The following is a 23,512-nucleotide window of genomic DNA, read 5'->3' as shown; positions in this document are numbered from 1 at the left end:
CATGGTCTGGACGATGTACCCAAATCCTTCCAGGGCGGCAGCTGGCATTTCTGGATTCTGAGCCGTTTCTGCAGGCAGCACAGGTTCTTCTTGAAATTCGGCCATGGTTATTCTTCGTCGGGCGCCACTATCAGGTTCAGTGTTTCTTCTAACCTTTTTCGGAAACATACAATGACCTGACTAGGAACAGAGAGCTTACTAAAGCTATGTTCACTAATTGTAGTAAGTAGACAGGATACAGACGAAGGGTATACAAAACCCTTTATTTTTCTTTATATACAATGACTTCCGTACTTCGGAATACAATGACCCTCCACTCGGGGTCTAACGTAAAAGGTATAAAAAATAAAACTAAACTCTAATTTAACTTTAGAATAACACACGTTGAAGATTGGCCTTATAATAACAGGAAGCGTATGTAGCACAGAGACTGTGAACACTACAATACGTTTAATTTATTAAGAGGATTAAAACCTCTGGCCTGGAAGGCAAATAGCAACTGCGTAACTTCTAAGGTAAGCGGCCTGCTTCGAACTCACTGCTTCCTCTCTTTCGCTTGGCAAAAAGGCCACACTTAAATACTTGGCGTTCGCCAGACAAACTTTGCATAAAATCCTTAACGCTTATAATTCTGGCCGGAAGTAGAAAATAAGAAGTGATAGTAAAGATTTAAAATAAAATAAACGTTAGTAAAACTTAAGATCCTTACAACATAAGTAGCGGAACGATAAATTTGATATCAAACACATGCAAAAAATGTTCCAGCAGTATGAAATGTGAATCCAACGGAAAATATGAAACGAAATTCATCACGTGGTGATGTATTATTTCTCAGCATCATATCGTCAAAGTTCAGTGCGTATATCTTCACGCGTTTACTGAAATTAATCAAATTTACTTAAAGAAACCATAAGAACGATGATATAATCATCTGATGTAAACGTCAGGCCTGGCTTTAAGTAGTTATTTAAAACGAATAACCGAATGAGTGAAACAGTATAGTGCAAGTTGGCCACTGTTTTTCAACCGTTGGGTCTTCCCACCCTTTTGAAAATCAATTTTGAAATTGAAGAAGGCAACTCTCATAAGTATAGGAGTACTTTTATGTCAGCGCAACAGTGTAAAATTAGGACTAATGTTTTGCTTCAATAATCAGAAATCTAAAATCTTGATGAATCAGAAAACCAAAACCTCACTTGTGTAAGAGTGCCATCGCATAAAAGTACCCGGTCCCTTATGAAAAAAAAAATTTTATTCAACTTAAAATCTAATCTTCAAGTTAAAATTAAAATCTAATCTTCAAGTTAAAATCAAAATCTAATCTTCATAAAACTGGGGCGGTTTGATGAAAAAAACATAATGAAGATTTCCATCGTGGTGAACAATAACCGACTTGTATAAAGGGGTGTTGGCACGTTTACGATTGGAGGAACAAATAAGAGGATCAGATAACCAATCAAATATCCTTAGGCTTGCCAGATTGAAACTATTTGTGTTTAATAAAGCCATCTATTATATATGAAATGACCAAGAAGCCCAACAGAAGAGTCGCTTTGTAGAAAAATTATGTAAAGGAAAAAGGAATTAATTTAAAACCCGTTGAGATGAAGAGGCAGTTTCTTGAGAAAAGTCTACAAAGATTGAGGACAAAAGGATGACATGTTAAATTCAGAACAAATAATATTATAAATGGATCCCTTGAATGAATTCAGTATATGTTTTATTATATGGATATATATATGCGTATAGTATTTTTATTTAAGCATTTTTATATTATTTATTTCATTATATGGAATGAATTCATTATATGTCATTTAGAGTTATTTATTTCGTTATAATAGAAGTACACTGCTCAGCAATCACATTTAATTTAAATAAATAATTTTTTTTAATTTAAAAGGAAAAAAAGACACGTTAGTTAATTGTTTCGAATTACATTATCATGTACTTATGAACTATTTTATTCCTTCGATGGGCAAGGAATCATCCAAATGCACATGTACATTTTTTATAATCTAAGTATTTATAATTAATATCACGCTCTTGTACTAGAATGCATTGACAGTTACTTTCCACTACGAAAATCTTGTTTCACATTTCGCATTTACATACAATTTGAATTAAACAAAATTCAAAACTATCTAGCATAAAAGTTTTCTTCCTCCCATCACAAACTCAATGAAGACTTCAACAAATACACAAAATTGCTTTCAGCAATCCATTTAAAAATAAAATTCGGAAATTTAAACTCCAGCCAAATCTAAATTACATCACACCGCTAGTAAATGCACCTCCACTAGTTTAGCTACTCAATAAGCGGCGGGGATTGAATTTTCTTGTCCAATTTCCTTTTTTCGAATTGCAGTGCACGGAAACTTATCTAGAACACAGGGTATATTTCCTTTAAGGCACTTTGTTCTTTTAATAATCTTCAAGACAAGGAAGTTTTAAAAACTCAGCTATTTTAACACAGCTGTTCATTAAATAGCTTAGTCATTTTTTTAATCTATACGTTGTACATTGTACGCTATGGGCAGAAAAAATTTCCTCTCACTAATTTTCAAACTTTATTGGCAACTAACATAATTAAAACAGAAAAATTCATTTTAAATATTATATAATGGATAGCTTTACAAATATTTAAATAAAAACTTTTTAATCTTCTGATAAATATACTGCTGATAAACACATAAACTACTTTTCATCAATTAATAAAAGTTTACTACGGCTAACCGCCTTTTAAATGCGAAGAGCCATTTATAAATAAATAAACAAACAGTTAAAGTTAAACCAAGTATTTATAAATAAATAAACAAACAGTTTACCAAAGTTAGCTTTCTATAAATGATTATTTTTTTTAAATTATGACTCCCTTCACCATTCTATATTATTAAGTACTAACTTAAAAATATTATTAGCTCAAAACGGACGTTAGTCCCGATTGGGATATTTGTGTCGAAAACTGATTTTGCGTTGAATCACTTTTCAAACTGTTGCCACCAAATATTATCGTCCTGTATTATATTTAAAGCAATTAAATAATGAAAGATATGCATATATGTATGTACGGATGTTCCTTGCACTGTGAAAAAACGACGATACCTACAGCCATCAAATTTTGAAAAATGTAGTCCTTCACTCGAATATGTGTTCCTGGAAGCCCGAATTTTGAATTTCGAATTCTATATATATTTCATATATTGTAAAACTTAAATGACTTTTTGATTAACAAACTCAACGATTTGAAAGCGAGCAGTGGCAACACTATAAGGAAATAAATCATTTTTCATCTCCAGCGCACGAGGCTATCTATCTGAAATTCTAAATGTATGTTTTTTAATGTTTAGCGATTTTGCTGTTGAATCGAATTTTATGTAACGTAAACGCCAACAATGTGATATTTATTTAATAAATAAAGTAAACACAAAACGTTAATAATAAAAAGACAAAAAAAAAGTTTTGTAAAGCCAACTTAGTAAGAAAACAGAACACTAATACGATCTAAGAAAAGACTGAAAAAAAAAAGAAAAGCGTGCATGCTAATACGTAATGCTGCATTGGGAATTCTAAACGTATACTGCTACACTGCTTTTAAAATTTTTGAAATTTTGCTGTTGAGATGCATATGGCGTAAGTGTTAAGAAAATAAAAAAGTTAAAAAGACAAATAAAAATGGACTGGTAGATTGCGAGCCCAGCGAGAGAGTAAAAACCCATAACAAACCCATTCGGGTTATAAGGTATTTCTCCCACTTCCCTAGCATGGTTTTGTGGTGTAACGGTAGCACGCTGGGCCGGTATTCCAGAGGTCCGTGGTTCGATTCCCGGCAAAGGCGGTTGCTCATTTTTCATCTCTCCGGGTTTTCCAATTAACCTAATGTCTTTACAGTGGCGCCCTAACTAAAAGAGGGTGATGGATGATGATTCTCCTCACCCGCGATTTGGAGATTGGGTCCCCTAAAAACTCCAGCCGTCCTTTAAAAGTTGGAGTATATGAGGTATTTCTCCCGCCTTCCCAGCGTACCTTCGTGGTGTAGTGGTTCTGCACGTAGGGCCGGTAACCAGAGTTCCGTGGTTCGAATCCCGGTGAAGGCGGTTGCTAATTTTTCATCCTGCCTGCTTTCAAAAAATACCTAATGTCTCTACAGTGGCGCCCGAACTAAAAGGGTTGTGGATGATGAATCTCCACACCCAGGATTTGGCGATTGGGTCCCCTAAAATCCCCAGTCGCCCTTGTGATAAGGTCGCATAAAAGAAGAAGAGACTGAAGATTTATATGGGCAAGGATGTCTCGTGAGCATAAGCTGAAAATTATTATTTTTTAACTTGCAAATACGTTTTCAATAGTTGTTAAAACAATCTTATTAAAATAATTAAATCGTTGGCAATATTAAAAACGCAAGCTCGAGAGCCACGAATTGCTCTCGCACTTAAAATGTATAGAATTTGATTTTAAGAAAAGATTTAGGTTTTTCTCTTCTGAATTGTATGTAGCCATTTTTTGGGGGGCATTCAATAAAATTTTCATGTGGTGTTCCGTCATTAGCATTTTCATTGGAGTTCAACATCACACCGTTGAAGCATTAACACTACACCGCAGCAGTAAATATTAAAAGTTGGTGGCAGCTTTTAGGGATTGTTCCTGAGAGTAAATTTAGGAACGGACTTTTTCGCCTGTGAACAGTCAAGACTTTCTTCTCTTCAAGAACGATCTAATTTTGCGTGCAAGGACAGTTCACGTGGTGAAGCCTCTTCAGTGACAAGTGACAGTGTGTCATAAGGGAACGCCGGAGGAAGCGTGATCTAGTGCCGCAAAATAGTGAAATTTCCCGGAAGAATATCCAAGTATTGCCAGGAGAGTCAATCGAAGGTGTCTTCAAAATTTGTGAGTACCATTTTTGTGATTTTGGAGAGGTTATGCCAGTTATTCGAGACTAGGCTTATTTTGGATATAGAGCAGGAAAAGGTTGCCTCTTAATTAGCATTTTTATATACGCTTTGCTTGTAGGCATAGGTATTATCATTAAGTGTTGTAAGGCAATTTGTGTTCAGAATTGTTAGGGAATTATTCAGTTTTGGAGAGATAGATCTGTTGTTGTTTTTGTGTTATTGTTTTTCGGGGTAGGTTATTTTTTCTTTAATTTTCCATAATGGGTGAGTTTATGAGGAAATTTACTAAAGCTCTGCTATTGGAGTTAGCGGAGGAGTTTGAAACAAATGTGTCTCAGGCAAATAGAGTAAGAGAAATTAGGCAGGCTATTCTAAATGCCGAGGACTATGAAAAAGAAGCTGCGAAAGAATAAGCGGCAAGAATTTGGGCTGCGGCTGAGCAGAGAAAAGCAGAAGAAATAGCCGAGCAAGAGAGAGCAGAGCGGGAACGTGAACAAGAGAGAGCAGAACGGGAACGTGAACAAGAGAGAGCAGAGCGGGAACGTGCACAAGAGAGAGCAGAACGGGAACGTAAACAAGAGAGAGCGGAACGAGAACGGGAACGAGTTTTTGAATTGGAAAGGTTAAACCTGATGAATGTGGTTCAGACTAATAGCCTAGCTTCTACGGTTTCGAAAGTTGAACAATCTAGAGAAAAAAAGGTTAATTTGAAAGATCTAGTACCGCGTTTTGAACCGAGTAATATAGATATTTCATTATTCTTTATGCTATTTGAGAAACAAGCTCAAAAAGAGAACGTTAATGAGATTGATTCTCGCAATTAATTCCTTTATTACCTTACGATGTAGCCCAGTTAATAGTGAAAGAACCAGCGGATAAAGGGGATGATTATCAGCATGTTAAGAAATTACTTATGCAGAGATTCAAGCTTAGTTCTTGGGCACTAAAAACAAAATTTGAAGAACATTCTAGAAAAAACGGAATGTTGTGGGTGGATTGAGAGTGTATTTAGAGAATTGGTTGGATTCAGTAGAAGTTCAAGATTTTGAAAGTCTTAAGGAACTTATGCTCACTGAGCAAATTAAGCGGCGAGTCCCTCTAGAAATAAGAAAGCACTACTTAGACATTTGGGAAGAAATTAAAACAGCTTCCATTTTAGCAGAGAAATGCGACAAGTATGAGGCTTTGCGAAGAGATGCGAGGAAGTTAGAACAGAGAGCGGGGTTAAAGAAACCATTTGAGAAAGATAGAGAGCGGTATGTAAATTCTAACTGTAGTTATAATCAGAAAAGTAGTGGTCATCAAAGAATTAAATCAGAGGAGCATAGAAAAGTGGAGGCTCCTAAAAAAAGCAAGTTTTCAATGAAGCAGGTTTCGAGAAACAGCGGAAAATAAGGTGTTACCAATGTGGAAAGAACGGACATATATGACCTAACTGTCCATCGCTGGAAAGAATCAGGCTAATCTGGTGAATAATCTAGGAACGGAGAGTTTAGGAAAATGTTTTGAGCCGTATTTCAAGAAAGCAGTAATTAATGGGATAGAGAGAGAATATCTGAGAGATACTGGAGCTGGTATAGATCTGTGTAATAGTACTTGGATTAATACTAGTGACTTATTAGGGGAAACTGTATGGGTAAAACAGCCTTTGGACACAGAGTGTAAATGTTTACCTTTGGCGAAAGTCACCATTGAAGGTGATTTTGGTTTGGTCACCACAGAGGCAGCGGTTACTCCGGTAGAGTTACATAAAGAGTACTATTTGTTAGGGAATAAAACTGCACAGGTGATTGAGGAAGTTAGGGAACGACCGGTTCTCTTGAATGCTGTGTCAGGCGCATGCGCGCAGGAGTTTAGAGAGAGTGAGTGCAAAAGACTTAGATTCCAGATCGGAAAAAAAAGAAAGAGATAGAAAATGAAAGGGCCGTCAATAATGAGCATTCGGAAGAAAGGAATTTAACTAGTAATACGAAGGAGGCAATTAAAATTGCAGACATCAGTTTAGAAGAAAGGTCTATCCTTGCGGATGTTTCGCCAGCAGAATTCTTGGAAGCACAAAAAACTTGCGCTAGTTTAGCGACCCTGTGGAAGAAAGAGGAAAGTGAAAATGAAAAAGAGTTTATAATAGTCAAGGAAAGACTATTCAGAGTGGCAGGTTCTAAAAAAGGGGAAGATAAGCGTCAGCTGTGTGTGCCTCTCGTTTTTAGGAAAGGGATCTTGAAGTTATGCCTCGAGGAAATCTCTGGTCATTTAGGGGTAACAAAAACCAAGGATAGAGTTTTGACACACTATTTCTGGCCTAATTGCTACCAGGAAATTGAAGAATTTGTGAGGACGTGCGTTATTTGTCAGCGTGTAGGTCACAATAAGGATAGAAAGAAAGCCCCTATGAAGATTGTGCCTGTTATATCAGAAGTGTTTAGCAGATTAAATATTGATGCAGTAGGACCTCTGATCCCTAGTTCGTGTGAAAATAAATACTTAATTACGTCTGTTTGTGTTGCTTCCAAATATCCAGATGTCATTCCTGTACAGAATTTAAACTCTAAATGTGGGATTCAAGCCTTGATACAAATCTTTTCTAGATCAGGTTACCTGAAGGAAATTCAATGTGATTTGGGTAGATCGTTTACCAGTGAACTTACATCTGAGTTTTTTAGCAAGTTCGGAATTAAGGTGTATTATTTTTCTGTGTGTCACCCTCAAAGCAATTCTGTTGAAAGGTTGCATTCCACCTTGAAAAGGGTATTGAAGGCTTTGTGCTTGGAAAGCGGGAAGGACTGGGAAGAATGTTTGCCATGTGCTTTGTTCGCCCTCAGAACTGTTAGCCATGAGAGCACAGGTTTTAGTCCCTGTGAGTTAGTACATGGAAAAAATTTGAGAATGCCTCAAACGATTGTGTATGAAAACTGGCTAGAGGAAGAAAGCTCAGATCCCACTGTGGTCGAGTATGTTCTAGACTTAATAAACAGATTAAAGAAGTGTCAGGAGCTGGTTGTAGAGAGGATGAAAGAGTGTCAGAGTAAAAGGAAACTCTGGTATGATCGCAACGCTGTTACGAGAAGGTTTAAGGTCGGAGATCTCGTGCTTATTTTAGCCACGTCTAAACCACACAAAATGGCTGTGAACTGGATACAGCCAGGTAAGTAACTAGTGTGATTTCCGAAACCAATTATACGGTAGAGATTCCGAGTAAGCGTAGCAGTGACACCATTTATCACGTAAATTTGATGAAACCTTATTATCAGCGCCCCGAGTTTCTGAATCTTGTGATGGAGGAGGTCATGGAAGATATTGAGGGAGAAGTGGATATTCCTTATCCCTTGGCTGATCCAACTCATGTAGATTTTTGGAAAATAGTTGGAGATAGTAAGCTAGAAGAAAGAGCTTCGGCAGAGGAAATAGGAAAAATCCAAGAAGTTATAAGAAAGTATGGAGCGGTGTTTTCGTCCGACCCCGGCTGTACGTTTTTGGTCGAAATGGATATTAAATTGTTGGATGAGATTCCGGTTAGAGTCAGGCCTTACCGAATGTCGGCGAGACAAACCGACATCCTAAGAGAGGAAATTAGGCGGTTGCTTGAGTTAGGAGTCATAGAAGTCGGGCAATCTGATTATACTTCGCCTATGATCTTAGTAGAGGTCCCAGGTAAAGATCCTCGTCCTTGTATAGACTACAGAAAATTAAATTCAAAAACTATGACCGAATTTTTCCCTCTTCCCAATATTGAAGAAGTGGTAGAAAAATTCAGCGCAGCTCCATTTATCACAATCATGGATCTAACCAAAGGATGCTTCCAGATACCACTCACAGAGCGTGCACGGAGGTATGCCGCATTTGTGACGCCTTTTGGATCTTTCATCCCGAAGAAAATGATGTTTGGGCTTTTAAATGCGCCTTTCTATTTTTGTAAATTGATCGCTCAAGTTTTAGGAGGGCTGGGCAATTTTGTTCTACCGTATATTGACGACATCGCAGTCTTTTCGCCGACTTGGGACAGGCATATGAAGGATTTGGATGTGGTTTTAGGTCGCCTTCAAGAGGCTAAATTGACTGTTTAGCCCTCGAAATGCAAATTCGCACAAGACCATGTGAAATTTCTGGGTCATGAAGTAGGGTCTGGGAAAAGGTCGCCTAGTGACGCCACGATTCAAGCAATCAGAAATTTTCCGATCCCCATTACTAAAACATAGATACGTAGCTACCTTGGTACTGCGGGCTACTATGCAAGGTACATAAAAGACTACGCCCGTATTGTGGCACCTTTGTTGTCTCAAATTCAGGATGGGGAGAAACACCCTATACTGTATCTTAGCAAAACATTTACTAAAGCGGAGCGAAATTATAGCACCATTGAAAGAAAACTAGCGGCTATTATTTATGGACTGAAGAAACTAAGTCATTACTTAGACGGACAAAAATTCAAGATCCAGACGGATCATAATCCGTTGACTTTTTTAAACAAAATGATGGGATCAAATTCTCGTTTGACTCGCTGGGCATTGTGTCTTCAACAGTACAACTTTGAAATTGTTCACAGGCCAGGCAAATTACACGGTAATGCAGATGGCTTGAGTCGTGCCTTAGTCTAGTGACTGAATATCACTAGTGGATACAAAGTAAGGTAAAAAGTAATGAAAATGATTTTTGTAGAGTTTTGGAATTATATTTGTGTAGATTCAAAATTGTTTGCATTGTGTGTTTCATTTTCAAAAAAATTGTTAGAATTAAATGTTTTATCTTATGTATTAGCATTGTGTAAAATTTGAGGAATATGCTTTGTATAAGGCAGACATTAAGAGTAGTTTAAATTATTTTTGTTGTATTTATGCGGTTATGTTATCTTGAAATAAGTGCAGGGTAATGTAACTGGTTTCTCTATTATCACTTAAATGGTTACCACTTGTGTTTTGAAAGCAGTGAAATGTATTTAGAATTTTTCCTTCCATAGTCAAGAAAAATTTCTTTATGAGGGGAGGAGTTGTGATAAGGTCACATAAAAGAAGAAGAGACTGAAGATTTATATGGACAAGGATGTCTCGTGAGCATAAGCTGAAAATTATTATTTTTTAACTTACAAATACGTTTTCAATAGTTGTTAAAACAGTCTTTATTAAAATAATTAAATCGATGGCAATGTTAAAAACGCAAGCTCGAGAGCCACGAATTGCTCTCGCACTTAAAATGTATAGAATTTGATTTTAGGAAAAGATTTAGGTTTTTCTCTTCTGAATTGTATGTAGCCATTTTTGGGGGGGGGGCGTTCAATAAAATTTTCATGTGGTGTTCCGTCATTAGCGTTTTCATTGGAGTTCAACATCACACCGTTGAAGCATTAACACTACATCACACCCTTTAAAAGGGGGAGTATATAAGATATTTCTCTCACTTTCTTGGCGAGCCTTCATGGTGTAGTGGTTCTGCAAGCTGGGCCGGAATTCCAGGGGTCTGGGGTTCGATTACTGGCGAAGGCGGTTGCTCATTTTTTTTTATCTCTCTGGGGTTTCCAATTAACCTAATATCTCTACAAATCCAGTTAACAGTGATGGCGGTGGATAGCACTCACACATATTTCTCTCCAAAATAGCCCATAAAGGCTCAATAATATTGCTATCTGGTGACTGGTGACTGTGGATGACCATGGTAGATGTAAACGTACATACTCATGCTCAAAAAACCAGTCCTGCACAATGTGAGCTGAGTAAACAGGAGCTCTGTCGTCTTAGAATACGGCATTACCATTCAGGAATAAAATTTGTACCGTGGGATGACCATGATCAATCAAACTGGTCACGTAATCCTTGGCAGCAATGTGACCTTGCACAATAGTGATGAGTTTCCATGGAATACCTTAATATTCTTGCCCAAACCATGAAAGAACCCCCACCATGTTTCACTCTCGGCAGTAAATAGTCTCTATTATACGCTTGGGAAGGCTCACCCAAAAGTCGGAAACAGTGCGAAGCAAGATTCATCCGACCACATAACAGACTTCCATTGCTTTTTATGACTTTGGCACCATTTTCTCCTCTTACAGGCAATTTTATCACTGAATGGCTTTTAAATTGCAGCTCGCCTAAAAATACTTTGCTTGTGAAGCTCCCTTAGTACTGTTTTCGTGCTGACAGGGTTTGCGAGTGCGACATTCAATTCAGCAGTCATGTGGATGTTAGTCCTCTTTAGCGTATGCGGTTTTCCTGTATGAGTTAAAATCTTAGATATTGTGCCTCTTGAAACACCAAACACTTCAACTAACTTGGTTATGGAAGCACCCACCGTACGAGCCCCAACAATTTTCTCACGTTCGAATTCATGACATAATGCACTCACAACTGCAGAGAACACTGTCTCAGTAACGAATGGCACCTGCAACGTAATGAGGATGTTGTGCAGGTGGCGCTAGTCAGCGCCACTAACAGCTTTAGCGAAAATGAACATTTCAGTTCAAACATGCATTTTAAGAGGTGTTTCCGTATTCTTGTCCAAATCCTGTATATCTGAATTTTGTTCTGATTCACAGGGACAGGATTCAAGTATCTTAATAAATATAATACCCATCGTGAATGTGAATGTAGTATCTTAGCAACGTAAATATCCTTAAAATCCTCCGAGAGGTTGATAACACGATCAGAGAAGAAGGAAGATCTATGAGGCCCTCGATGATTAAATCCCCTAAGCGGGGGGGAACTATTAGATAACTGTAGCGTCCTTTGTCTAAATTAAACAATCTGACCCCACAAAAATGAAACAAGAAAGATATTTTTTGGCAAAATTAGCAAAGAAATTATTTTATTATTTGCTTAAATACATATCAGCATATTTTTAAAATTTCAATTGAAATAAAACAATAAATTTCGTTTTTTATTTAAATAGGATCTGAATCTAAGATTTCGCTGCTATTTATTAAAATAAAAAAATCTGATGTGTATACCACATGACTTCCTTGTACGGAATATTAAATTATACGTATTTTTTCTTGCATTTCATTTAAACTTATTGAATTTAATTATATCATCTTCGTCAATAGCGTATAAACCTCAAGAAAATAAATGCACTCTTTAAAATTCACTATATTTGTTAACTATAGTGACACTCTGGCGCTAAGTTTCCTTAACAGCGTTACATTTCGTTCATATTCTAACTCAGAATGCATACAAATTTATATCATTTGAAGAATTATCTAATCGTTGCCACATGTTCTATTCAAATATTATAATTAATCTAAAACGATGTATAAAAGAAATTAAGCAAACAAAACAAAAAAAGAAACAGTTTTTCACAGATGAATCAGTATTTGTCATTCAATTAATTCGGTTCTCACTTCGCGACAAAGCAAAAATACATAAAAAGTCAAAATATCTGTATTAAAAATTACGAAGTAAATCTTAAACACTTATTTCCTCGAAAATATTCCAGAAAGGATTAAGCATGATTTAATTCGCAATAATAAATGAAGGCGTTATCTTTGTTGTTGCGAAGCTAAGTTTCTCTAGATTGGCAACAAATCCATTATTCTGCTGTTTCAAATGTAAACAAGCAATGGACGCCATCAAAAACATTATTAGGCTTAGCGGCACTTAAACAACTTGAAAATTATTGATAATTCTAAAACTATTGCATACAGATTTACTAAAGGCAAAAGAACCTTAATCGGAAGATAAGAACAACATAATTCAATTATTTTTAAAGCAAAAAATGTACAATTTACAAATATATAAGAGTAAAAAAACTGAGTTCACTGAGCCGGGTAACAGAGTGGATATATATATAAATATATTTATATATGTTTGGTTTATCTGATTGCAACCAAAATACGAGGTGCACATCTACATGTATTAGTACTCCTATATACAAAATTTCAACTTTCTGAGGTACTCGTTTTTGAGTTATGCGACATACGTACGTACGCACGTACGTTCGTACAGACACCACGAAAAATTCTCTTCAGAATTCATTTTAAAGTAGTTTTATATATATATATATATATATATATATATATATATATATATATATATATATATATATTGGAAGGAAAGAGTCTTTTATTCTGTCCTTACGTACAGATATCACGCAAAAACATCGTTAAATTCCATTCGATAACGGTCAAAATGGATATTTTCGTTGAAATATGCTGCCTGAAACTTATCGCGATCACAATACTTCCTTTTTACTTCGTACAAGGAAGTAAAAAAACAACTTTGATTTGCGTAGATAAATATTATGACACAGCTTTAGGAAATTCTTAGAAAGAAAGCATTGTTTATGGCAAAGTAATGATTCACAACGTAAGCAAAAAGAGCGAGCTTACATACATTGTAAACCAATCTACATATTTTACTTTGACATTTAAATTAGTTTCATATCTTCTAAGAGGAACGTTTCCTACATTATTATTTTTTATTATTCTCAATCAAAGAAAATTGCTTTAAAAATATGTAAATAAAAGACTAGGCTTTTCTTGCTCTAGAAAAGACAAGATGTCCGGGTAACAATCGGATAATTTCCCACATTTTGGATAGCTGAATTCGAAAGAATGGAATTCCGGATATTTGAAGTCTTATTAATTGAAATTCTACTGTGTATTTCTTTATTAAAATACATAAAACTCCCATAAACGCTGTAGCATTCATATAGTAGAGATTCAGTCTAACGCACTGGCAGACTGGAAAGTCTTATTCCAGCACAGTTTCGCCGTTACTGCGATTCAAAAATATGATTTCCAGAATTAAACTTTAATTTAAATGAATATATGTTATTAAAATTCCAGAAAAAAGCCATACAATAATTTAAATGTATGGAACCAGTTAAATATATAAATATTAAAATAAAATTTTTCCATAAGCAATCGATCAAAGACAACTTCATTTCCAGATTACATTAATAAAAAATCTGATGTGTACACCACATGACTTCCTTGTACGGAATATTAAATTATACGCATTTTTTCTTTCATTTCATTTAAACTTATTGGATTGAATTAAATCTACTTCGCCGACAGCGCATAAACCCCAATAAAATAAATGCATTCTTTAAAATTCACTCTAGTATTTGTTTACCATAGCGACACTCTGGCGCTAGATTAACTTAACAGTATTATATTTCGTTCATATTATAACTCATAATGCACAAAATTTATATCATTTAAAAATATAATTACCTAATCGTTGCCACATGTTCTATTTAAATACTATAATAAATAATAAAGCTAGAATGATGTATAAAAGAAAATAAGCAAATAAAACAAAAAAGAAACAGTTTTTCACAGACGATTGTGTATTTCTCATTCAATTAATTCAGTTCTCAATTTGCGAGAAGGCAAAAATACATAAAAACTCAAAATATATATTGTCGCTTCCTGGAATATGCTTCCATTGTTTCTTTGATGTTAAATTTCTTATCTCCTTCACTCAATTTTGTACAAATGTTTCCCAGTTTGATCCAGAACATAATGGTAGAGGAGTCAGTCCAACAGGTACTTGATATTCCCTTTAAATCCATCGCTTCTTTCACTGTTGCAGGGAGACGAGCTCCGATCAAACATGCTAACAATTCTAATCGAGGCATCGTTATCTTTGTTAAAGGAGCCACTCTACTGTTAGCTCCAATCAAATGAACTTTTACCCCTTTCTCACATTCGCTTCGTATAAATACGATTGCGCTATAGGCGGTCTTGCTCGGATCACAAAAAGTATGAAAACTCAATTTTTCTTCCGGGACATTGCTTTGGACATATCTTGGAATTTTGATCTCTGTTAACAGATGTAAATCTTCAAGCCATTTATTGAACTCCAGGCGAATATCTTCTGGACAGGTTTCATCCCAACCAATCTTCAGGTTCCAGCTATTCTGTATTAACAATTTCAAACGAATCGTTACTGGACACAGAATTCCTATAGGAACGAAGATGCTGTGAACTGTCGAAAGAATATATCTTCTAGTAATGGGTTTTTGCTTGAAATCAATTTTTTCAAGATCACAAAACAGAACATCTTTAGTTTTATCCCATAATAATCCAAGAACAGGGACAAGTGTTTTTTGACATTCTTCACCTGTTAGACTGGAATGTTCCCTTTTCTCAGTTGTAATTCCCCCAAATCTAGAGTGAATTAAGATTCTCTTTTCTGTAGGCTTCAAACCTAGTTTCTTAGCTGTTTCTTAAAGAATGTAAGAATGTTGTGAGCCAGTGTCAAGAAGTACACGTACTTGTAGCTCTTTCCCTTTAGTCTTCAGTTTCACTTGTAACGTTAGAAGCAATATTTCATCAGAAGTGCATAAGATAGACGAACTAACATCAGACGACAACGTCTTCTCAAGTTCCTGTACGTCACCTTTCATCTCATTTCCAGGGAGTTCTGGGCACATCAAAATCGAATGTTTTTTACTGCAAAGGACACATTTGATGTTGGACTTGCAAAATTTAGAACGATGTCCAATTTTTAAACAGACAAAACAGGCCTTTTTGTTTTTTAAAATTTCTTGTTTTTCTTGAAGCTTGAGTTTACGTGCAGAAAAGCAATCTTTACTTTCGTGGAATTTATCACAAAATATACAAACATTTCTTCTTTTATTCTCTGTTGTTCCCGCAAACAAATCTGCTGCCGTCGGTGGATTATTAGGAACAAAACGCTGTATTTTTTCCTTCTGAAATTTGTGTTCCTTACTAACAAATCCCTTTGCTAAACGAATACATTCTTCCCCTTCAACTTCAGCTTTCAGGAACAATAATAAATTTTTTAATTTCTCCCCATAAGCATTTTATTCAGAAGAATCGAATTTAGTGTTAACTATAGGGTTTCTTAAGCAAACTCTAAAAATGTCTTCCGGAATACACGATTCTACAAAAGGGCAAAGTATAGCTGAATATGTATTGGATGTTAAGGCTATGGACTCCAAGGCTCTTAGATGTGATTCTAATTTATCATATAATTTCGACGTGTCTAACTTTCTTTTTTCTTCGGTAACATTTTTTACAACAAGATTTAAAAGTTCGCGTATATAAAATTCAATTAGTAATTCCTCCCTGCCGAATCTTGATTTTAAACATGCAATAGCTTTATCATAATTTTCACATGTCGGTGGGTAACTATCAACAATATCGCGAGCTTTAGAGCCTTCAGTCATACATTGAATTAAATATTGAAATTTATCTTCTTTCGCAAAATTTTCATCGTCATGTATTCTTTTGAATTGGCTCCAAAAGGCAAGCCAATCTTTAATTTCCCCGTCAAATTTCAAAAGTTCGATCTTCGGTAACTTTAACTTTCCTTTTTGAACGGGCGAAGGATCAACAGAACTTTCGGTTTTAGAAATTCTATTTAAATACATTTCTACGTTTACTTCCGATTTTACGAAATTTTCATTATACTCTTCTATTATCGCGTACTTGTTCTGATACTTTTTATCGTCTGTATCTTCTAATAATAAAGAGCTTATTTCCTGATCTATTTCAGTTAGCTGACAATAAATTCTACGTAAATTAGCAAAGTTAGATCTAATGCTCTCTTCTTTAACATTATCTGCCTTTAATAAGTCATTCAAACCATTAAAACATTTTGTGAAGTTAGCTGTTATAGGAGAGCGTTTTTTAACAAGTAATTCCATTTTCAGAATAATAGGTAATTCAAAATAACGTACCTTTAATATCACGTCATACGGTCACCATGTTACAAGACTCTATCTGAATTTTATTCATTCAGTCGGTACTCCATTAAAAGAAACTTATAATTAAGTAATACGGGCAATCCACCCAATTAATTCACTTAAAACAGGCAATCCACCTTAATCCAAAGTCATGGTGCATTTTTACTTCATTTATTCTAAACATAAAAAAAAACCGATACAATGTTGCCAAACCGTAAAAACTTATGCATTTATGCAATCGTTGAGTTGCTCGCCACATCTATATTAAAAATTACGAAGTAAATCTTAAACACTTATTTCCTCGAAAAAATTCCAGAAAGGATTAAGCATGATTTAATTGGCAATAATAAATGAAGGCGTTATCTTTGTTGTTGCGAAGCTAAATTTCTCTAGATTGGCAACAAATCCACTAGTCTGCTGTTTCAAATGTAAACAACAAATCCACTAGTCTGCTGTTTCAAATGGCCGCCATAAAAAAAAGGCTTAGCGGCAGTTAAACAACTTTAAAATTGTTGATAATTCTAAAAATATTGCATACAGACTTACTAAAGGCATAAAAACCTTAACCGGAAGATAAAAAACATAATTCAATCATTTTTTAAAGCAAAAAATGTACAATTTACAAACATATAAGAGTAAAGAAGAGATCACTAAGCCGGGTAACAGAGTGGATATATATATAAATATATTTATATACGTTTGGTGCGGCCGATTGCAACCAAAATACGAGGTGCACATCTACATGTTATAGCAGTCCTATATACAAAATTTCAACGTTCTGAGGCTACTCGTTTTTGAGTTATGCGAGACACGTACGTACGTACGCAGGTACGTACATATGTTCGTACAGACGCCACGAAAAATTCTCTTCAAAATTAATTTTAAAGCAGTTTTATAATTTTTCTGGAGGAAACGAGTCTTTTATTCTGTCCTTACGAACAGATATCACGCAAAAACATCGTTAAATTGCATTCGATAGCGGTCAAAATGTATATTTTCGTTGAAATATGGTGCCTGAAACTTTTCGCGATTACAATACTTCCTTTTTACTTCCTACAAGGAAGTAAAAATTGCTCTTATTCAGTGTATGGATAATCTTAGTATTTAAAAAAGACCGGAAAATATCAAAACTAAAACTACAACATTTATATTTATTTGTCAGGAAAAGGCAAATAAAAGAAAATAGAACTAAGAAAGCAGAATATACAGCTAGCTACATTGCTGAAGAAAATGTTAATTGAGTTTCAGAAAACAGTGCTTCCTTTTACTCTTTACTTACTCTTTTACTTCTAAGAAGTAAAGGAAGAATTGCAATCGTGAAAAATTTGAGCTGTCAGATTTCGAAGGTATTCCTTTTGACCGTTCCCAAATCCATTTTGACTATAGGTTGAGTGACCTCTGTATGTACGGACAGAAAAAAGGACTTTTTATTCCAAGACGGATTGTAAAAAAGAAAATAAAATGGATTTTTTTCTTGATGTCTGTAGATACGTATATATGTATCTAGCATATCTCAAAAACGATTAGTATTGAAAATGAATGCAAAAACGAAAACGCTGAAACTGCGTGTATGGAACTTATATTAGACCTAGTCAACCTTTTTCATCAAAGTAGTGCGCCAACCTTTTTCATTGCATTCGGCATCCAGCCCCCTTACCCAGCTTAAAAGTACTTACTCGGACCTTATTTTCGCAATCGTTGGTCATAATCATATACAAAAGTGTTTTCAATGATGAAAATATTCATGTTTTGCAATGTCAAGTTTCTTCAAAAAAAATTATTTTGAATATATAACGAAATCTTATGCGGTCTCCCAGTTCCTATAGTTATATTTCAGAAAGTTTTATACTCGTTATCAAAAAATAAAAATACAAGAAGTTTGACTTCCATGCGACAAAAATTCGACAGGGAAATATAATTTCAAAATTTGCAATTTCCTGTGTCATTTTCGACATCTAAAATAGTCAAAAATTGCCTTCAGGATGGGTTAATCAAACTAAATAATTCGGGAAAATAAATTTTAATTTAAGTTTAAATGAAGTGCAACAAAAAATGTGTATGATTTAATAGGCCGTACAAAGAATCATGTGGTGTCCACATCATACATATTTATTGTTAAACTCATACATCGCTGTATATTTAACACAATTTATTAGAATAATTAATTTTTGCTTAATAATACTTGATAAGTAAAATACTACTAACCTAATATGCATTTTTAGCCGATATGGAATATATATACACTTTCCTGCATGTATACATACTTCAAAAACTAATTATCTGTGATACCAAATAACTCTAAACTGGAAGCCAGCTCTATAATCTATAACATATTAAACGCTTTTTTCCTTCTATAATGAATGAAGGCTATTTTTTAACCTCCTTAGCCAGAATGAGAAGAACGTACTGTCTCGTCAACAATTCGTTTCTTCCAACCACGTGCGCCATGATCACAACACACCTGTCAGAAAGTAGGTCAATAGGGAATACACCTTTATTAGAACTTCATAGAAGACAAGGGGGTGTAGCTCAGTGGTAGAGCGTTCGCTTTGCATGTGAAAGGCCCGGGGTTCGATCCCCCGCACCTCCAGTTACTGTTACATTTTGTGAAATGAATATATAAAAACTCCGCAAATCCACACATTTTATTGTTTGTTAATTTATCTCTTCATTTTAGCATTTTTGTTGACAACGTTCCCATGTTAGTCTAAATACATATTTATCTAATATTAAAATTCTTCGCTATTCCACCTCGGCCATGTCTATGGATAATATCTACTGATCAACTATATTAAACTTTAATAGAACCCTTTTGGGCGATTGTTAAAATCTTAACGATTTCAGATTTTTCGGGATTTTTTTCTGGGGCAGGGGCTTTACTTTAATTTATGTTATTTGCGTAAAAGTGTTATATAACGCCAATAAATTTTAACTGAACATCGATTATTATTTGCATTTTAACAACTCAAATAATAATTATTCGTTTTGCATAATTTGGCTAAAAAATAAAGTTATGTGTTTAACTTAGGACTTGTTTAATAAAAAAATATTCCATTCTTATTTTTAAACATAATTCTTTGTCTTTCTTCCTCAAACAACTCAAATAATAATTTTAACAACTCAAATAATAATTATTCGTTTTGCATAATTTGGCTAAAAAATAAAGTTATGTGTTTAGCTTAGGACTTGTTTAATAAAAAAATATTCCATTCTTATTTTTAAACATAATTCTTTGTCTTTCTTCCTCCAATCACATTTCATTTTACAACCTTTCTTCCTCTAACCCTTCCGCATATTCGGCACTGTTCATAGTCAAATGTTCTAATTATTTACAAAGTTCTCATTAAAAAAATCATAAAACTAAATAATTTTGCATTTCTTTTCGCTGCAATGAAATATGTAGCTGAAATTACTACAGTAATTAAGAACTGTGCCTAAGAGGAGTGATACCTTCGTGGAAGTGGTACGCAATAAATGATACACAAAAAAGAAATAAGTGGTACGCAAAAAAGAAAAAAAGTATTTTTAACTACTAAATTCAAAAATCTCGTGAAGAAAAAAAAACATAGATTGATAGAAATTTCCTATGACCGAACTCTAACTGAAGATTTCAAAAATAACACACTTGTTAACTTGAACCTAAAAAACTTCTTGCTGAAATAACTTGCTGAATCTAAAAACGAATTTAAAGGCATTTTAAAATAAAGCTATTAAATTTTAATTGCCTTTCTGAACAACCTGTTTGTGTGAACAAGAATTTTCTTCCATGGTATATTTAAAAAATTAATATAGAACAAAATTAAAAGTGGATCCTAATTTACGGTTAAAACTCAGTGAAATAAGACCAAACAGACTTTAAATTGATCTCTCTTCAACAGGCCCAATTTTCAAACTAAATTTTAGAATTAAATTATTATACTTTAATTTTGATAATAAAAATGGTAAACAATTTTTAATATAATATTTTTAGGTGTGCAAATTTAATATAAATAGCCAATAGGTTGTGCAAATGGCAAAATATTTTTTTTTAATATTTCTATTGAGAAATTGAAAAATAATCATTGTAAAATGTAGTAGTCGTACTAAAGTTTTGAATTTTTGTTTAGATGGTACGCGTACACAGTCCAGTCACATTAATGTGATTGCCTGTCAAAAGCCATAATATCCACCTTTCCCAGAGTAGGCCGCTGCGAGACGTGCAGGAAAAGACTCAAATTAGGTTCTTGAAGGGGGATGTTGCGCCATGCCGACTCCTGTGTAGTGGCCAGCTGCGCTAAGTTACGCGGTTGAAGATCCCTGGCGTGAACAAACCAGTCGAGGTGGTCCCACAGATTCTCAATTGGGTTTAAGTCTGGGAAGTTTGTTGGTCAAGGAAGTACGGTAAACTCATGCTGGTGCTCTTCGAACCATACACGTACACTGCGAGCGGTATGACACTTCGCATTGTCCTGCTGGTAGACGCCATCATTCTGAGGAAAAGCAGTTCGCATGTAGGGGTGGGACATGGTTCGCAAGGGCAGATGCGCATTTCTGTTGATCCATAGGGCTTCCACAATGATAAGTGCACCCAGAGAATTCCATGAAAACATTCCGCACACCCTAATGCTCCCTCCTCCAGCTTGAACCCTTTCCGCAATTGTTGCAAGGTGTTTGCTTTCTGACGGTTCGCGCCGTATACGCCAACGCCCATTTGTCCGGTGGAGCACAAAACGTAATTCATCGGTAAAGTCATCAGTCGCCACTCAGTGGACGTCCAGTTGTTGTACTGACGTGTTAATTCTAGTCTTCGTTGCCGATGAACTGCAGTCAGCATAGGTGCTTAAACCAGGCGTCTGCTGCTGAGGCCCAAGCAATGTTCAATGAGTTCAGTGAGCAATGTTCGCTGAGCCGTCGTTGAGGAGACACTGTAGCCCCTTGGTTCATCTGAGCGGTCAGTTTTTCAACGATTGCACGACTATTTGACCGAACGCATCTAAGCAGCCTTCATTCACCTCTGTTTTCTATTGCCCGTGGTGCACCACATTTTCCACGTCGCTGATTTTAGATAGTGCCATTTTGCCATGCAAGGTGTATTTTTACCACAGCACCACACGAACTGTTTGGAAAGTTAGCCGTTTCCGAAATGCTTCCACTCTTGTCTCCAAAGCCAATGACCATGCCCTTTTGGACGTAAGAAAAAACGTTCCGTGTCTGCATTACGCCAACGATTGCAATGTTTTCTGATTCTCTCGGACACTCTTTATATACGCTTCACTGCAATGTGCTTCCACCTGACTTTTTTAATTGATTAATTTATATTGACGTCAAAAGTTGTTGATGGTCACATTAATGTGAGTGGACGGTCTATAATATACGAAAACAACCCACAGCAGTTACCGGAAAAACCACCGGAGCACAGTAGATTTAAATATAAATAATAACGCGAGGGGAAAACTTTGTACAAAACATCATGATAGGAAAGAAAGCAAAGAAAAAATATCGTAACTCTAATACATTGAGATGCAAAACATTGTGTTAAAATATAATTCATCGACAAAACCTCGTAGATTCAAAACTTCAACATACAAAATATTATGATAAAAATAAAACACATAAAAATATCTCATGATAATAAATCACAGACATGCATCCCATGTTTCGAATGAATCTTCTCTGTTTTAATACGTGATAATCTGTGAACGCAAGAAGAAATGAGGAATTTCTTCCCATTCTATTGCAGATTTTTTTTTTAAATTAGCTAATAGTATTCTACTCGAAAATCAAAAGAAAACCTGAACATTAAAAATCTGTTAGTAGAAATTATAATTACGTTCGTACAGAAGCACTTAACTGAGTTTTAAACTAACGTAGCCATTAAAAATCATTAATTAATTCTCTTTATCAAAACACCTTTGCAATTTTTGATGAAAACATACAATATTAAAATGTTTTGCTTATTTTAAAAGCTCAAGTTCCTTTCTTGTTTTTCCAAATACAAATTATTAGTCAAATTTAAAAAGAGAAAAAAAAAAGGTGCCTTGCATTTACTTTATGCACAGGGAAAACCACATGTCCTTTCATTCATCAGTATTTCGTGACTTTATATTAATTCTTCCATACATACCTACATATATAACGCCCATTTGTAATATTCCCATTTAATAATATTCATTTTAGTACGCGAGAAGACACATATACTTCAATAACGACCGACATTATAGATGGTAATTGAAGTAACTGCAGTCGGATGCAGCCCTTGGTGACGATTTAACATATTTTATTTCAGGACAAAACAACTCTTGAGATGCATGTTCTGATTTACATATATGAAAAATGGGTTCAGATCATACCCATAATTATATAGTTATGGGTGTTATCTGCATCCATTTTTCATCACGTTTTATAAGTTTTCTGCATTTTAAGACAAACACACTGGATGAGATAGACAAGTAAGCAACGACTTCCTAACAGGAAGCATTAAAGTGTGACGTATTCAAAAAAAAAAGCCAGGAAGAGAATTCAAAAGCTTATGTTTTGCAATGTTAGTTTCGATATCGAATCATAATAATTGGCATCTTACTTTACTTACATAATCATAATTGTATAGGTACCTTCATCAACAGCGTTTTATATGATCGTATGACATGGACTAATTTGGAAACGCAGCAACTTAAAGAGATTTACAATTAGCAGTTACTATTTTTAGGTATTTTAGGAATATGTTACATAGTCACGATGATTCGATTTCGAAACTAATATCGTAAACCATAACCTTTTTTTCTCTCCCAGGCTTTCTTTTGAATTCATCACACATTCCTGCTTTGCTTAGTCATCATTATGTAATTTTTACAATCCTCTTCTTGTATTTGTTTTTATAAAATTGTCGCATTTAATATGCAAAACCTTAACACTTTCCATTGCATATAGCATGAAGTATCTAAGCTATCAGTACTTCTACGCATCTACATCTCAGCGTTCTTACATTTAATGCTTCCAAAATTGTG

The 23,512-nt window shown here is 34.9% G+C and overlaps 1 protein-coding gene and 1 non-coding gene across 10 annotated transcripts in view; one reads left to right on the top strand and one right to left on the bottom strand.

Moving 5' to 3' along the window:
- LOC118188117 (uncharacterized) overlaps positions 1–23,512 on the bottom strand; it is a 343,874-nt gene that overhangs the window by 251,701 nt on the left and 68,661 nt on the right. The gene's annotated exons all lie outside the window — the stretch shown is intronic.
- TRNAA-UGC (transfer RNA alanine (anticodon UGC)) lies at positions 19,048–19,119 on the top strand. The gene has a single exon. It is a non-coding gene; the product is annotated as a tRNA-Ala (tRNA).

Source organism: Stegodyphus dumicola, chromosome 2 (assembly GCF_044657685.1).
Source record: "Stegodyphus dumicola isolate Sdum_Otavi_A_Nest chromosome 2, ASM4465768v1".
Classification (NCBI taxonomy): domain Eukaryota; kingdom Metazoa; phylum Arthropoda; class Arachnida; order Araneae; family Eresidae; genus Stegodyphus; species Stegodyphus dumicola.
This window is presented reverse-complemented; position numbering and strand designations above follow the sequence as displayed.